This window comes from Papaver somniferum, chromosome 1 (assembly GCF_003573695.1).
Source record: "Papaver somniferum cultivar HN1 chromosome 1, ASM357369v1, whole genome shotgun sequence".
NCBI classification, from domain to species: Eukaryota; Viridiplantae; Streptophyta; class Magnoliopsida; order Ranunculales; family Papaveraceae; genus Papaver; species Papaver somniferum.
Window position 1 is genome coordinate 7,846,754 of NC_039358.1, and position 5,708 is coordinate 7,852,461.

The 5,708-nt window shown below is 34.4% G+C and overlaps 1 long non-coding RNA gene across 1 annotated transcript; it reads right to left on the reverse strand.

Moving 5' to 3' along the window:
- Positions 1-2,484: 2,484 nt before the first annotated feature.
- Positions 2,485-5,503, reverse strand: LOC113278828. Its single transcript, XR_003325635.1, has 4 exons — positions 5,250-5,503; positions 4,240-4,349; positions 4,015-4,110; positions 2,485-3,070 (listed from the first exon to the last, which is right to left on the reverse strand). It is a non-coding gene; the product is annotated as an uncharacterized LOC113278828 (long non-coding RNA).
- Positions 5,504-5,708: the final 205 nt, after the last annotated feature.

A 5,708-nucleotide genomic window follows, 5' to 3' on the forward strand; every position in this document is an offset into this window, starting at 1 on the left:
ATATTTGGACACAAAGAACCATCTCTTCCCTGGGGCCAAGGTACATCTGGAAAACATCCTTACATCCTACTATTTCTAGTAATATATGGAAGTGGCAGCAGGGTGTCTATGTGGATGATGAGGAACAAGATATCATTAATCATACTCTCTGGAGTTGTAAGTTCATTGTTTTAATATGGAATTGGTTAGGAGATATTTTTGGATTTGGTAATCCTAAGTCATATGAAGATGTTTATAAGGCTGCCAAGAACAAAAGTCCCCTAATAAAGAAAATTTGAATTACTGCTGCTTGTGCCACTATCAAGGAGTTGTGGTTTCAAAGGAATGAAAAGTTGTTTGAAGAAGTAATGCCTAATTGTAATGGTTTTAAAAGCAGAACTTGTCAAATTATACATGAGGGAGGTTATAGAATGCAGGGGGAAAGATGCTGTCAGGAATATGATTCACAGATAATATCATTCTTTCATCTCGGAGAGAGGAAAATAATATATAACTGCATTAAGGAATGTTACTGGACTCCTCCTACTGAAAAATATACTTTGTTTTGCTGTAATGGTGCATTCTTTGGGAATCCAGGTGATGATGGTTTTGGATTTACTGCCAGAGACAGTAATTGTCAAGTGATTGGTACACTGTCAGGTGGTGTAGGAAATGCAACCAATTTCATTGCTGAGGAATTTACTGTTTTATGTACTTGAATGGGCTGTAAGTATAGAATGCAGTAAAGTAATCATCATATCAGACTCCATGTCAATTATTATTGGTTTCATTAAAGGGAATATATCATGGTACATCATAGATGACTTAATGTGATGCATAAGTTACATGATGTTATATTTGAGCATTGTTTTAGAGAAATCAATTTCTCTGCTGATGAATTGGCAAAGAAGATTATGCGCAGGGAAAAAAATCACTTAATTGGGAAGACCTACATCCATGAAGAGAATTGAGATGCCATACATTGTTTAAGTTGTCTTGTAATTTATTTATTTTTTGTGTCTTTTTATTTTGTATTTCTGCCTTTTCAGTTGTATCTTGACTCTTTAGTCCTTTTTTGAAACAAAATGATGTGATTCAGCAAACAAAAAGAAGCACCTTAAATTCATGTCTCTTATTTACACTTGTTTTGTGTAAAAACCTAGTTTTCATCATCATCATCTAACCGATTGTGTTCCATGCCTGGAAATATTTCTGACTATAAACAATTACGTATATTTTATTTTATTTTTCTTACATAACAATAATATTTTATTAAAAACCAAACAATTTACTAAAACTATATCAAATGTTCCAATGGAACTAACTCCACCAAACAAAAATAGCCTTCTCTTGGTTTCCTTGCTAATAATGGTGGTGAAGCAGACCTGCAGATATTTGGTTCTTAACTGAGACAATGACCGAGACACTTGTTTTGATGATACCGATGTTTCCCCTTTCACTGGTAATAGCGTGCAGACCTTTTCGCCTAGTGTGGCTATCCCTCGTGTTGTTGATCGTAAACGCAATAAATATCTAGGCATCTGCTCTAGATATGCATGGTTATTGTTTTGGTACCTTGGCTTCCATGACCTTGGGCGAGCTTTGTGAAGAGTTTGTGATTTTCTTAAAAAGACTAAAAAATTTCAATATTAGGCATGATTCAACTTCCAAAGTTGGAAATTTTTTATTTCATAGGATAGGCGTAGCTATTCAGATGGGAGTTGGAGCCCCGCTTATTACTCGACTTCCAACTATTGCCTTGTGTACTGAGCTTACATAATGTAATTTTCACTCTATTTTAATATATCACTAGCGCTTATCTCGTGCCGTTACGGCACGGTCCTTGATCATTATCGATTTGTTCATTGTACAAATTGTGTCACGAAAACTCATCAACACCTCTAGCTGCAAACAACTTAATACGTATCATTTTTTTTTTTTAAATGGGCTTCAACATATGTGATGTCCATGTAACCAAAATTTATAAACATTAATATGTTGTAACCGTGTAATAATTGTAATGACCCATTACAATAAGTAGGTCGTATAATCTGGCCATCACTGTTAAGGACATGACTTGTAAGTCTCTTACACCTGACAAAAAGCGGCCATGGCACCTCCAAAATTGTTAGACAGCCGTTTGGTATAACAATCATCTATCTTTTCATGGTCGAGCAGTCTAGAGACCAATTCTGCCGGCTATAACATTTTTTTTTGAGACAGAAAGAAATTCCAAACTCTTTGAGGTCAAATCCACTTTCAAGATCGATCAATATGTAATTGAGGATGCAAGATCAATTTTCCCTTATTACGCTGCATCTTTCAATGATCGAGTACATCTCAATTTTTCTACTGGAACATTTTTTTTTTGCCACTTTCTTGCTTTCTTTTTTTTAATATTTACTACCTCCGGTAGTTCTATACATTCTTCTTAATTCTTATATAAATCTCTCTTATATCAGACAAACAAATAAAAGTAACCTGATTTTTTAGCCTTGGTGATAGTCATCGTAAAGGCATCCTTTGTGATAAACAAAAGGGTGTTAAACGAAAGAGATATAATCTTAACAGTCAGACACTGTTTTATTTAGCTTCATTGGTTATAATGAGCTAATGCTCTAAATAAACATGGAAGATTAATTTTTTTAAAGAAATAGGTTTTCACCAGCTCCCTTCCTGGAGAAATCAACTAATCAATATCGTTCATAGAAGTCTCCCCAGTTCCTCTTTCATAGCACATTTCCCCCTATATCGGTGGAAGTTTTCATTCCTGTTGACTCACCTGTTATTGTCATGTTCGGTGAAGAATATAATTTTGCTTAATCAAATGGATAATACAAACTCTCCAACGTGCAATGATGTTCTTGTAGTTGTTATAACAGGCATTAGATGGCAATGTATAAAACGTGTACCCATTACTTTTTCGAAGCGGTAGCATGTATGTGAAGTTGCGAATTTCTGCCATCAAATCTTCAACAAAGTATTGTGCCCAGCGGTTTCTTTTGACGAATGTCTTTGTAACTTCAAAAGCCCTCTTATCACCTCCATATGTTACTATCTGGACCTGGAGTACAATTTGGCGATGCACGACCTGGTAAAGAACCCCAAACACATGTTGAACTCCTTGATCATGTTCCAAATTAACAGGCTGTCAGCAGCCCCCTTCCAGATTAAGTAAAAAATTGACATATTTACGTTGAATATCTATAAATTTTCAAAATGAATCATTCAACCACGGTATTGTGTATTTTGGACTTCTAAGATAGCTTTTTTTCTTCAAAATAGGCCTCTGCCAGATTTATGGCGTGCATGTGATTTACAAATTAAAATGTTTAAAAGTGTACCACGGAAGTTCTATAAGGACCTAATATATTCTGCTCTACCATCTTTACAACACTGTTTTACCGTAAGTTTATGTGGCCTATTTGCTTTCTCCACCGAGCTATGCTAGTATGCTCTATTATGTGATGAATTATAAAATCAAGAAACCACCACATTTACAATATACTTAACTATGTAATGCTAACATTTTAACTGGCTATAGGATGTTCGCTACTGACTTTAAACTTCATGTCATTTTCAATTGTAAACTTTATATCATTTCAAAATTGAAATAGTTTTACCTCTTTGAGGTCATCTAGGGTGACCTCACTCATGAAACACATCTAGACTTAAGTTGCTACATTGTTTTATAGCGAGACACTGACAATATCCGGCTACATGAAACACCTCAAAATTAGGTGGCATACAACATTAAAAGGTAAACTGTTCTACATGAACTTGCAACAAAATTGAGAGTTAATGGAAACATAAAATTATACTAATCAACCAACAAAATCCAAAAACAAAATTGTTTAAATGTAATACAAAATATTCACAGTGAAATTGCCTTCCCGAAAAACAATAACTTCCTTATCTAAAACTTCTAATTTCAATTCATAGACCTTGTAATCCTATTGCGATTAAAAAACCAAAAAGCACTTGAATTTCCATGTCAATTAGAAATGAAAAAAAAAAATCACCAGGAATAAATACCTTACTCGCAGAGATCATTTTACCCCCTTTTGTTGCAGTTTAGATTTGGGAAAATAAGGCTTCTATTAACCAAAGGGATGGAATTGATTGCAGTAGCTTAGGGGAAAATAAAATAAACTGGTTAGGATTAATAAAAGGATCCCAATTTTTTCTACAATTCGAAATCAGAATGTAAATTGGGTCAGAATAGAAGATGATTTCTGAAAAACCTAGCCACTACCTTACCGTGGGAATCATTGGGGAGGAGTTGGTCACCAATCAAATGAGACTGTTAAACAACCACAACCCGTACATTTATCATTTGCAACCAGTAAAATTCTTGCTTAAAAAACCACCTGAATTCACAAACCAAGAAACCAACGAATCAACATTAACAATAGATATAAGAATAAATTAACCTGATAAGATTACTTCCAAAAAAAGATAATTGATTGATTTAGGTTCACTTGCAGTTCTTGAGTCTTAATCCTTAACAAAAGCTTTTAGTATCTCTGTTGTTTTCGTTAAATGTTCCCTAGTGAGAGATCTTCTTCCAATCAGCGAAAAACCCCAAGTTAATCCAAACACTTCAGGCTACGCAAACCCTAAGTATCTGTACCAAACTAACCGAGAACTCTCAGAAATCAGCTGAACTTTGAGACCTGAAAATGTGCTTATTCAATATTTCTCTGTAGTAGTGCCGACGACATTCTGCCATTTGGCTTTTATTTATGTATATATATTCTATTAGAATTCGACATTGAATTAGGTATGCTAATTATCCCTACTAATTTATTCGAAGTTCTAACTTGTAACAAACTGAATTTCAGAACAAAAACTAATGCTCGTGAATGTATCAACATACGAACATATCAAATTAACATGAGTTAAAGTTTAATCATCCAAGAGAACAACAGCAATAAGAACAAAAACTCATAAACGCCTGATTCTTATACTTCCCAACAACAACAACAAAAAAAACTCACCAGAAACCCTTGCATAAAATATTGGATTTTTTAGGAAAAAAAAAAGATGAGGTTTATCACTGAATCATCTAACTGGGAAGAAAAAAATACATTTCCTGAGATTATAAGCCAACTACGCTCAGGACTTCATCAGAAACATAAACAAATCTAAAGCAAAATTTGGATATTGATGTGATTGGGCGACAATAAGCCAAATCTAATTCAAAACTGAAATATCAAAATTTCACATTGTTAAAAACCCTAGATGGCCTAGAATGTTAAAAAGCTTACCAGGAATCATGAAATCTTGATCATAAAGAATTGGATTTTGATTACTCTCAACTTTTTCAAACTTGCAAACTTAAGATTTGGGTTTGGAGGAAGAGATGAGGTAAGGTCAAAATAACCATCTGAACGGTTTTTGGTGTACACGAAAGTAAAGAAAACCAAGCAATCGGTTATCTGTTTTTTTCGCAGCAGCGATACAAACTGGAGCTGAGATAGTGTTGAACGATGGGGTATACGGTGGGTGCATTCCAGTGAGAGAGAACGATGGGGTGTGCCGTTGGGTGCATCTCTCAATTTTCATCCATAATATTGGAATTAACGTCACACGTGCGAGTTGTATGGGTGACCTGGAGAACCACAATCTTTGATTTATTTTTGTCAGGAAAAATCTGGACCACCACTAACACAAACAAACTTAGCCTAACTTTATTTTGTACTCTTGATTAAAATTATTTTATTACT